We start from the raw sequence: 12474 nt of genomic DNA on the forward strand, positions 1-12474 counted from the left end.
AAGAGATCTTCTTGCTTCTACTCCAGTCTCAATTTTTTCTCTTGTAGTAATTGTTTCATAAGCTGATGACTGAGATTAATATATCTACTAAATGATGAAGTAAATTGAGACAAGAATTTTTTTTGTTGTTTCTTATTTTCTTCCAGTAATTAAGTCTTTCCTGTATGCGTTGCATCCTACTTATGCTGACTTTCATTTAGAGCTGATGCTGGTCTGCTGAATACAGCTTTATTTAAATCCAACTGTTCTTGAAATTTTTCTTGCTTTTATACAGGAGAACAAATTTAAGTACATGGAAAATCTGCTGAAACACCCGGAACCCCCACCACCACCCACATATGACAGAAGTACATTTCAGAAAGCCATAGTTTAGATGTTTAGTCAAGCTGCATAAATATTTTTATATTCCTTGCTGCCCATATGAAGCAGAAAAGGATTTCCTTTTTAGCCTTCTATTTTTTTTTCTGGGTGCATAATTCTTGCTTCTCTTAACTAAAACTTCCTGGGTACGCAATACAGAGTGATTAGCAACTTAAAAGTTCATATTTATTCTCACATTTTTAGAGCACCCAGAAGCAGGGAGTGAGGGGGCTTGCCTGCTTTCTTGTGGTAAAACATTTCATAGTCCATTTATTCCACTGAGGAGGATGTTACATAATACCACCACTACCAAGGGCAATGGGATAATGAAGGAGCTACACTGTATGAATATGTTTTTGGATTTCTCAATGAACCATTTAAATTTAAGGTAAATATTCCAGAATGTGCTGTTCACTTATTTATTTTAAGGTAAATTATTTATTTAGGCTACTAAAATAGGGATTGTATTTATTAAGCTTGGCCAGCAGGGCTCTCTCTTGCATTATATTTGAATTCAATCAGGCCATTTTAATTTTGTGTGCATAGTGTCCTTTTCTAGGCAATTTTAACCCTGAAATGATAAAGCACTAGTCTTATTTATGGAACCTATTAGCAAGGAATTAGAATGCCTTTGGATTCCAAGTTGCAATTGAAAGATACTTCCAAGACTTTTTGCTTTCAAATTAATTTGATTCTTTTTTAGTGATGATGTGTATATGAAGTTAATGCCCAACAATTTTAACTGCAATGTCTCTTAGGTAATTTAAATAGCAAAAGTTGTAAAATTGGAGTAATTGCCACTGAAATATCAAAATGTTAATGTATACTTTCAAGATCTCAGGGAAATCCTGATGGTTGTCCAGATCCCACATTAGATGGACAGATACTATGACTCTGGCTTGAATCCCTGTTGGGACAAGACTTAGGTACAGAACCTTCCTTCATGTCTTATGGTTCTTATGGAAAGAAAATGAAATCAGAGTTCCCCATTTTGAACAGTCAGGATTCGGGATTACACTCATAAAATAAAAAAATCAGACCTACTTTCCCTTTATACCAAACCAACTAGGCCCATGAACCAATCAAGGGCCTTCCTCTCACAGGAGTCAGGATTCCCACAGAACAGGATTCACTGTACATATGTTACATATGTGCTGCCTTAGTAAGTAACTTTTTTTTTTTTTTTGCAACATGTAATACTACCACTGCCAAAGATATTCCTGTGTATTTCTCTGTGGTAATTTCATAATGATTTTTGAAAATAGAAATCTTAATAAAACATTGTAATTTTAAATGCACGTAAAGAAAAAATTCCAATGTGAACAGGAAGATCTAGTAACCTAGTGGAAGACAGTTATCCCATTTATCTCAAATGCCTATCCAGGACTTTTAAAAGTGCCTATCTCTCCTCATCAGATACAGCTATACCTGGCTTAGACTAATGACCTATCTGTTTACACAATAAAAAAATTGTGTGAGATGCTTCCAACTTCCTCTTCCTACAGAATTTCCCTTTTTATGTCCAGAAACTATGTAGAGATTTTAGAACCCAAATCCTTATCATTTTCAGAAACATCTCTGTGATGCAACTGCAAACACCCATGGGAGATAAAGGAAAGGTTGTATGTAGAGAAGACTACAGAGTCCCAAGAGTGCCAAACTCGCCTCGGGACAAGCACACTGCTTGGCAGCTGCTAAAACTGACATAAATTATTTTGCAGGGCTGGTGTCATTTTAATAGTTGCTGTGATAGCAACGGGGTTTTTTTGCAGGTCAGCTTGCCCCTACTTGTTATTCCTATGTTGTTAATTTGAAGAACTATTTCCTTTGAGTTTTACAATGATGCAGACATCCAGCATTTGTAATAATTGTCCTTAAGTTTTCTTAAAAATTATTTACTTTAAGAGGCATCTGTTGTCATTTTATGGGGCATGTGTATCTCTATGAGCACACAACCTTTAACTGTTGTGTTTATTCCAACATCACAGAAAGCTTTCAAGTCAGAACTTGAGAGGAGAGACTTTCAGGTATAGTTGCCTATTCATGTTCTAGAGTACGATTTTATTCAAAAACTTAGAAAATCTTAGGACAGATTCCAGAATCCTGAACAGCCAAGAAATGTTTTTGAATGTAGATGCATAAGAAAGAATTTAAGCAATTCGTTTTCAAAGTCTGAGATTGCAGACTTACATATAGCTAAATATGTTAACTGTATATAACAGCAACCAATGATCCAAGATTCAGCTCATCTAATTGAGATCAATCATAAATTAGATTAGAGAGCGACTCAGAACACAGAATAAGATCAATATCTTCTTGGTTTCTAGCTTTTTCCATTGACTGAAGACAGAATCAAGATGACTGCCTCTGAGGCTACTCAAGATAAAAGAAATTAATTCTTTCCTGTTTGACTCTACTGTAATATTTAAATATCGAAAGAACGCAACAAAGTTTTTTTTTAAATACTGGATATAATAGAAAAAGACAGGGTAAATTAAGATTGAACCAAGGTTTAAATTAATTCTGAATCACTGGGCAGTCTGGAGATTCTTAATTCTTTGCCTTTGCTTTTAATTTCCTGTTAAGGATTCTATCTGCAACCCAGATCCAGAAATGATAAAACACTAATAAAAAGGCTTTTATTGCAGAATTTCTAGCCATGAATGGGACAAGACCAGAAATTCTAGTCTTTTGTTATTATTATTAATAAAGTGAAAGGAACAACAATATTTTATTCCCAGGGTTTTTCTAATGGAAAGAAAATTAAGTTCCAAAAATCATGGACCTTTATTCAACCAATCCAAAATTGACTACTTCCTACCTCATGGCCTTCTGCCATGGACTACTGAACATAAGCCTAATGACATTGACCAAAATGAGATTCCATGCAAATCACAAAACTTTATAGCACATCAGGCATCTCTAGCAGAAATAAGAGTTGAGAGCAGACATTTTATTTAATTTTTGCCACTTTCCACATCAGTGCTGCACAGTGCCAGGATTCATTTATGATTCTTTTGTTCATATCCTTGTTCCTTCACTTCTACCAAGGTCAACATGCTGTACTAGAGACAGTAACAACAAAACCCAAGAGAAATCTGACAGTAAATTTCATTTAAAAATCAATCTTTATTATAACATAACAAGATCATTTCTAAAGGCTATCTCTGTAAAAGTGTGATTAGTATTTAAGGGAACACATGGATAGTTAAAGGTATATGTAATGAAATTGTAGAAGAAGCATAAAAATATGTAAACTGTCCTTCTATTCTTAGTTATTAACATCAGTTATTCCTACCATTTCATGACTGCAATTTTTTCTAGCAGAATCTTATACAAAATTGGTATAGGTTATTTGGGTAAATCCATATTCATTCAGCAACAGTTTGCACTTGCAAGAAAATTGCAGGGTTGCTGGAAACAACAGGAGAGGAAATAGGATAACTGTAAGGCAAAGAACATCATTGTCAATTGATTACCCTTTTGCCCTTTCTGTGTTAGGGAAAGAAAAAAGTAGAGGGGAGTCTGGCATAGGTTCATAAGTTTAATATGGAAATTCAGGACTACCTGAACTTCTGCCAGAAATGTGTACAGAGTCATGAGTGATATTCATGTTAGATATATTTTTGTAGAAATTAGGTAAATGAGCAATTAGCATGATTAACCATTCCACTTTAGCTTGACATCTGCTCACACCTTTAAAAATACACTTTCTACCACCAGGGATCCATGCATTGGTAGATTTGGGTTTTTTTAAGTGCTTGTTCTTTTTAATTGCTTTAAGCAAGAGGTATGCAATTAGTGAAAACATTAAAAATAAAGAAACAATAATCAAACAAACAAAATAGAAAATAAACAGTACCAGTAAACACTGTGTAGTTGTTCACTGATAAATGATATATAGATGGTATTGGAAATGTAAAAATTGTGACTGAATAATTTTTTCTGCTGAACAGTAAGGTCACTACTGTATATCAATGACTCTCCAGGTTATAACTTCTCAGATTGCTTTAACTTCACATATATGTTCTTCCAAGCCTATTTCTGTGGTAAATAGTTTCAGTTCTACCAAGATTTTACAAAGTATGTTTTAGAGATAAAATTTATTTCAGCTCTGACCATGGTCTGACTCTGCTTTGTGACTAGCACTTCAAAGTTCAAAGCTGATACCGACTTAAGACAAATCATCCTTCTCTCACAGTGAAAATGATCTCCAGTTTTCAGCTAATTGTCTTTTATTTTATCACTGTGGGCAGGCAGGTGTTTAGCTATCTCCAGAAAAGCAGGGATGCACAACATGCAACAGTTGCCTGGGAAGACAAACTCCATCTCTCCAAAGATTTTCCCTTTTCTTCTCCTTCCCTTTTCTTCTTCTTCCCTAGCTTTATATGCTGAGCATGATGCCATATAGTGTGAAATCCCCCTTTGGTCTGTTGGGGGTCAGCTGTCCCAGCTGTGTTGCCTCCCAGTTTCTTGTGCATCCCCAGCCTCTCCACTGGTGAGGCAGTATGAGACACAGAAAATGCCTTGTCTCTATGTAAGCGCTGCTCAGCACTAACAAAAACATCTTTGCATTATTAATACTGTTCTCAGCACAAATCCATAACATAGCCTCATGCTAGCTGCTGCGAAAAAACTTAAATCTACCTACCCCAGCCAGAAACAGCACAAACAGTAAAAAACAAAACTAAACTAAAGCAGCTCTAGTAACTAGATACTCAGGAAAATTGGTTTTATGAGGAATTAATACAATTTGCAGGAAGATAACTATGAGTATAGGGTTATAGAAGTCTACATGTGAAGAAGAGAGGTGACAGGAGAAAACAAACAAAACACACCAAGACCTAAACAAAATACACAATCAAAGAAACACCCCTCTCCTCCAGAAATCACAGCAATAGTCTATACAAAAGACATAAAAAACTAGATAGAACTGAGAAATGAGATTATCAATAAAAGGTTAATTAAGAGAATATTGATTTATTGTGCCATCAACTCTTCAAAGGTATTTGAAGGACATTTATTTATTATTCTTCAACTAAAACATAAAACTTTTATCTAAAACCAGCTCTCTGTAAGATAAAAATACTTAGAGCTTCCTTTATGAAAAGCTACAACCAACAAATTCTTTGAAAAACAGTTGTAGGTTGACCTTGACTGGCTTCCATACTGCCACCCAATAGCTTTCTCACCCTCTCTCCACAACAGGACAGAGAGAAAATAAATGGAAAATCCTAAGGGTCAAGATAGAGACAGTGGGATCACTTATCAATTACTGTAATAGGCAGAACAGTTGACTTGGGGGAAAAAATTCAATTTATTGCCAAATAGAATAGAGTTGGATAGTGAGAAACAAAGAAAATAATTTTAATACTTTTCCCAAACCCATCCCTTTTTCCTCCAGCTCAGTTTTAATCTTTCACCCCTGACTTCTCTACCTACCCTTAGTCTGAGCAGCACAGGGGTGATGAGAAATAGTGTTGTGGTCAGTTCACAACATTTCAACTTTACCTCTCCTTCCTCCTAATGCTTTTTCCCTGCCCAAGCAGATGTATTCTCCTTGATCCTCAATTCCTCTAGGAAGTATCCACCTGCTTTGGTGTGGGAACCTCCATGATCTGCAGTTGGACATCCATGCTGATGTGGTCCTCTCCATGTTACACCTCCTTCCCTTACTTCACCTCTCACCTTGATGTCTGAAGAACTGTTTCTTTTCAGATTGTTTGTTGGTTTATTTTTGTTTGAGTTTAAATTTTCCACTCCTTCCTCCTAGGGAAGCATTTTCTCAAATACATTTTCCCAAAGGCATCACCATCTTAGCAGCGGGGTTCAGCTGTGTCTTGGATGGTTTTGTTGGAACCCACTGGAATTGTCTGTCTAGAATGGGACTTGGAGACTTGAATCTGGGTGAGATAAATGTTATCCTTTACTAGTTTTCTCTAGACAGTATTTCTACTCTGTGTTCTTCTGGCTTTCTCTAGGTAAAACATGAATCACGGCCACTCCAATGCAGCCAAACTGATTAAAGGAAAGAGTAATAACCAAAAACTTTCAAAAAATATTGATCAGCAGTATGAAATTAGTGATTTTTTTATAAAATATGGCTCTGGTTTTGGGATGCAAAAAACAGCCAAGAAATGTTCAAATTTACTGGTGTTGTTTTCCCTGCTCCCTTGAGAGCTGAATTGAGAGTGGTACTCATAAAGAAACAAAAACCTATAATTGCATCATTTTTAAAGTCCATTATATCATACAAAAAATTTTCTGCCTTATAAAGGAACTTGTTTCCTTTCAAAGACTGAAAGTGATTCTTAATCTCCTCCAAAGTGTCTTTTTAACTGAATCTGAAATGAACAGAAATTTTCAGTTTAACCAAGGGGAAGTAAGGTGGTTTTGATTTTTTGGTTTTGTTTTGTTTGTTTCTTTGTTTTTTTTGGTGGTTGGTTTTTTTTTAATGTGAATTAAGGAGCACCATAATCTTTATTAAAAATAACATGGGATGCTGTGAGCAAGGTATAACTAAGGGGAAATATGGAACACACTGTTTCTTTCCTGTTTCTGTGAAGGATGTGGTGCTTTGAATGAAATTCTTAACATTTGTGAGCAGCAAAGTAGTGAAAGAATTACCTGTATGATAAATGCACTTCATTTCTCTCATCTGTCTGCAAGTGGAACTTGTGGAAGACAGAATGACAAAATGATTGAAAATAAGGTCTGGGCCAATTTTCCATTGAATCTTGATCAAATGTGACTTTTCCTTATATCTAAATTCACTGTTCATTTTGTGTGAGTTCTTCTGCCAAGCCTAATCCATGAGTCAACATTTTCAAAATGCAAAGTATTTCAGTGATACTGAAAACTCTATAACAGATCCATGAACAAGACTTCAATGAAAAATTTTACAGCCTTTCATAGAAGCCAGAGAATTTATTGGAGTTGATGACAGTTCTGAAAAAATTACTCTAGAAAAAATTCCAAATTTCCAAATTCCAAACAGAGAGCACTGTATTTTTTCATAGATTTTTTCATTGGAGGAAAATACCATTCTCTATTATATAAGTAAGATGATCAAATATATATAGAAATTTCTCCTTTAGATTTTAGACTTTTCCTCAATTTGGTTTTGAAAAGTAAGAAATATCTCAGTTCTTAAAGAATGCTGATTCTGTATCAATTTCCTAGATTAGTTCTTGACAGCATTTGGTTTTTTTGTTTTGTTTTTGTTTTCATTTTTGTTTGGGGGGGGGGGGACACTTTTTCCCTCCATATCTGTATATTTCCATGGACACTTCATTCCTTGAATGTTGTATCTATTGTTCTCTTTTTACGTCTATTATATTTAAGGTTTTTTTATTATTTGCTTTTCTTTTTCATCTAATGCTTTAGTATTTATCTTTGTAATGGCCTTTTCTCAAAACACATTTCATTGATTCATTGAGGAATAGCATGTTTGGCTGCCACTATTCCATCCTTTTCAGACGGAGGGAACTGGTTCTGCTGCAGTGTGCTTCAGTAAGTCTTCCACAATCTATGAGATCACAAGAAATATTTATCTACTTATCATTTCTTTAAGAAAATATAATAATCCCAAAAGAATTCAGATCTTGCTTACATATACAATAAAGTAAATGAAAAAGAAAAAAAAAAAGAAAAGAAAAATATGTGGACATGTTTCCAGTACTGGTTCTTATGGCAAGCTCAAGAAATGTTTCTCTGCTGTGTTTTTATTATTTAAAAGCTTTTCCTTCTTAGCAGTATGTTAAAAGCCTTAATATCATCATGGAGTAATGTAATGATAATTTGATGTGATTGAACAATACTAATAGAACACAAGAGTTAATAATGTGATGTGATGGACAGTCATAGTTGTTCACATGTTATATTGATGGGCTGGTCTAAATAGCTAGTGTTTCAAAAGACATCATATCAGAAAACATAGACTGCATAGCTTCTCCTGAAACCCTAAGATGTGATTATAATAATCAGCTTACTGCTTTGCACTTGCTGGAAGCTGTTTGCTATTTCTATGGGTTCAAACTAGTGCTGTTATGTCATCTCAAAGAATTTCAGATAAGATTGCATCAGAAAGAGAACTCTTACTTGTAGAGGTTTTATACATTTATGCATCAACATAATGTGCAAAAAGGTATCTTCCAAAAACACATATTGCTTCAGAAAGATAATGAAAGAATTTTCATGAGAAGAAAATATTTTTGAACTTCTCAGTGCATAGCAAATCATACAAATCCTTTTTCCCCCCATAGCATGTCAATGTCTTTTATGTCAATGTTTGAATACTTTTTTATTTACTAAACTTGAAGAATTATTTCATCATTCCAAGGAAAGATTCCCCAAAATCAGTTAACAGAAGGGTTTGGTAGGAGTTTATATAAATCTTATTAAAGACAAAGTATAAATGATTTTTCAAAAACCATATAAAACTGGAGGAAATAAACACACCTTCATATCTTCTTTATATAAATAATGTCCTCCTTTATATCTTCTGTTACAGTATTAAATGGAATATCAAATCACTATGCTACAGATTTACAACTACTATGTCTGGGTCTTCTTCCAATGCCTGAATATACTAGGCTATGCTTATGTTTACAAATTATGATTATGTTTACAAATTTCCAACCTCTAATGACAATCTTCTGCCATTATTACTTTTCTAAAACCTCTAAATTTCTTACATTTTGTTTCAGTCCATATTACAGTATGATGGAGAGCAATGCCTTGGAAAGGGACTTGGGGGTCCTGGTTGGTGGCACGACAAATGTGAGGCAGCAGTGCCCTGGCAGCCAGGAGGGACAACCCTGTCCTGGGGGGCATCACAGCCAGGCAAGGGAGGGGATTGTCTTGCTCTTCTCTGCTCCACATTGGGGCCAGCCTCATCTCAAGTGCTGGGGGCAGTTTTGGGTGCGCATATATATATATATATATATATATATATATATATATATATATATATATATATATAACTATTAGTGTTCAAAGGAGCAGAACAAAGATGGTGAAGAGCCTTGAAGGGAAGCCAGATGAGGAGTGGCTGACATCACTTGGTTTGTTCAGCTGCAAAAGAGGAGGCTGAGGTGTGACCTCATTGCAGTTACAATTTCCTTCTGAGGGGAAGAAGAGGGGCAGGCACAGATCTCTTCTCTGTGGTGACCAGCACAGGACCTGTGGGAATGGTTAAGGTTGGATATTAAGAAAAGGTTTTTCACTCATCGGGTGTTTGGGGACTGGAATAGGCTCCCCAGGGAAGTGGTCACAGCACCAGTCTGGCAGAGCTCAAGAAGAATTTGAACAATGCTCTCAGGCACATGGTGTGATTCTCGGGGATGTCACTGTGCAGGGCCAGGAGTTGGATTTTGGTTATGTTTATGGGTCCCTTCTAATTCAGAACTCTTTCTGATTTTCTGAAATTCAATGATAAAAAGAAACATGAAAAATAAAACTAACATGTAGAAGCTGATAGTGGCAGATATAAACCCCATATGAATTAAATTCTATTTTTCCTAAAGGAAAAATTAGAAATATAACCACCACTTTTCTAGAATGAGTACAAAATCAATGGCAAAAAATGTTCCTTTTTTTTTTTTTTTTTTTTTTGCTTTATTATCTTAGGATAAAGGAATTAATTATGCTGGAGCACATTTTTTAACCTTTTATCCACATTTTAACACATATTACTTGTGTCATATGCTGACTTGTGAGAAAAGCCTGCAACCTTTACAGCAACTTTTTTTAGCATTATAACTAAAGCTAGATTTATAGGAAAGTGTTCCAATTGTGCAGACTTTAGGCTCCTGAAAAGTTGTATACTACACTTCAAATTTTACAGTATTAGTTGAAAATAGATAAACTTGCACTGTGTAGGTCTAATAAGAAATTGAGGTGTTCTGGTTTTGCCTCATTCTTACTGTAGACAAAAAAACTACCTATGAAAAAATATGTTTTAATTTTTAGGCTCTAAAATAGCGAAAAGTTATAGAAGTTGCTTTTAGAAATTTGGAAATACTCCTACTTTCTCTTTTAATATTTATAAAATTGTTATCAAAAGATTTAGTGGTGACATTCTATACTTTACAAGTAAGTTTTCTATCTTTTTAAAACTTTCCCCTTCCCCTTCCCTTTCCCCTTCTCTACCTTTTTCCAGTAGTCATTCCAATTGGCTGAATGTCTATTCAAATATTTCTTCTGTTTTATCTCTTACACTTGCTAACCAAGAAATGAACATAAAGGTTCCAGAAGCTGGTTAAAATTATGGCACACACTTCTCATGTATTAATTTATTTTTACAGTTTCAAAAGTTGCAGAAACTTAATTGTCTTAGCTTGGTATGGCTTCCATTGTTAAGTCATGAAGGTACTCTGCAAAGTCTAAAGAGTACCTTTTACTTTCCAGAAGTTCCTATTTATAATATTTCTTATGAGTTTACTTAAGCCTTAATATATGCAGAAGTAGGGTTTACACATCTGACTTTCTTTAATTTATATAAAATGAATTCACGACTATGGTCTGAGGAAATTTATGCCATGTAAAACTCACAACATAAAAATAATGCTTAGATATTGTTCATAGTATCTAAAGTTCTGTATTCTGGATATGGCTTTGGTGAAGTAAAGGCCTAAAATTTACTTATTTTCATATTAGCACAGAAGAAAACAAAAGAACTAGGGAAAGGAGTAGAAATAAAATGCATGGTATTAAAGGGTTTTTTGCAAAGTGTTTTTATTTTTTTGCAAAGAGTTTTTATTTAAAAAAAATATTTTTTTCATATTTGGTGAATGTCAGATTAGTTTTTATCTATATATCTAAATCTTTAGTCTCATTTTTTGCCTTAGATTCCCATGTCTACTTTTTATGTCCTATCTCTGAAACACTTTCAAGAAAGAAACAAAAAAGATAGAAAGAGAAATAGAAACTGTTCAATGTGGAAAATGAAAGGAACTGATCTCATAAACCTAAAGTGCTGAGAGCTATAATGTTAAAAACTCTCAGTCATCATACCAATATGACGGAATCTTTTCCAGAAAACTGAAAGAGATTGATGTTTAAAGGTTTGCCAACAGTGTGATCACTAGCTAGATCAAACTAGACTACCTGGCCAGCTGGTGAAGTGGCCAGCTGGAAGTGGCCTAGGAGACGGAGAGATGTTTCCAAGACCAGGACCACAGGAGGAGCTGGCCATCTGTGGGACCAAAGCCAGCTGCTGGGGGTACTATGGAGTCTGTGCATGTTTGCATCTAGGGGGAGGGGGATAGGGAGGATAATGATCTGGGACCACCTGCTGCATGGACCATGAATTCAAGGACAACTCCTGAGGAATCTGTGGTGTGTCAGTGTGGGGGTGTGCGTGTTTGTATGTTCCCAGTTCACAGGTGTGTTAGCAAAGGGGATCTGGAGTAGTGTTGCAGTTTGTGTTCATTTAGTTAAGTTATTTTTAAATGGTTCATTCTGTTATCTTCCAATGTTTTCCCCAAGTTGTTTTTCCCTAAATTGTACCCTCCCTTAAAGCTGTCCCTCAAGCTACTCCCCTCCCTTGGTTCTCATCCCTTCCCCACCTGTCAATGCAACCCTACCCCTTTTTCCTGAATGTTCCCTGCCATTCACCCCCTGGGCCAATCCCTGATTGAAACACCCACTTGAAAATCCCCTAATCTGTGACTCCCCATTGGACCATGTGACTTTTCTCTCTCCCCCTATCCTGATTGGTCCCACAGTGTGATGTAATCACCTTGCTACACCCTTGAAATCCCCCTATTGGTTGATTTTCTGTATCCACCCCCTGGTTGTAGCTATATTTAACCCCTTGCACACAGGTGCTTTGGGTTTTTCTGCCTTTTTTATTGCAGTGGTTGCTGCTCTGGCAGTGTGCACTGTAGAGTTTGCAGTTCTTTGGGTTCAGCGGTGGGCAGACTCTGGTCTCTAGCTCTTCCCCACTCCTGTCATGGCTACAGAGCGTACAGAGTTAGCCGAGGTTCCAGTGGGCTTCAGCAGAGTGGCACTATGGTCTCAAGTGCTCTCCTAGGACCAGGTGATAGTTAGAGATGCTGTGTCCAACTTGTGGAGATTATCCGTATTATACATATGGATAAATCTTGCATT

This window comes from Agelaius tricolor, unplaced genomic scaffold (genome assembly GCF_023055355.1).
Source record: "Agelaius tricolor isolate 1412-34295 unplaced genomic scaffold, bAgeTri1.0.p SCAF_7, whole genome shotgun sequence".
NCBI lineage: Eukaryota > Metazoa > Chordata > Aves > Passeriformes > Icteridae > Agelaius > Agelaius tricolor.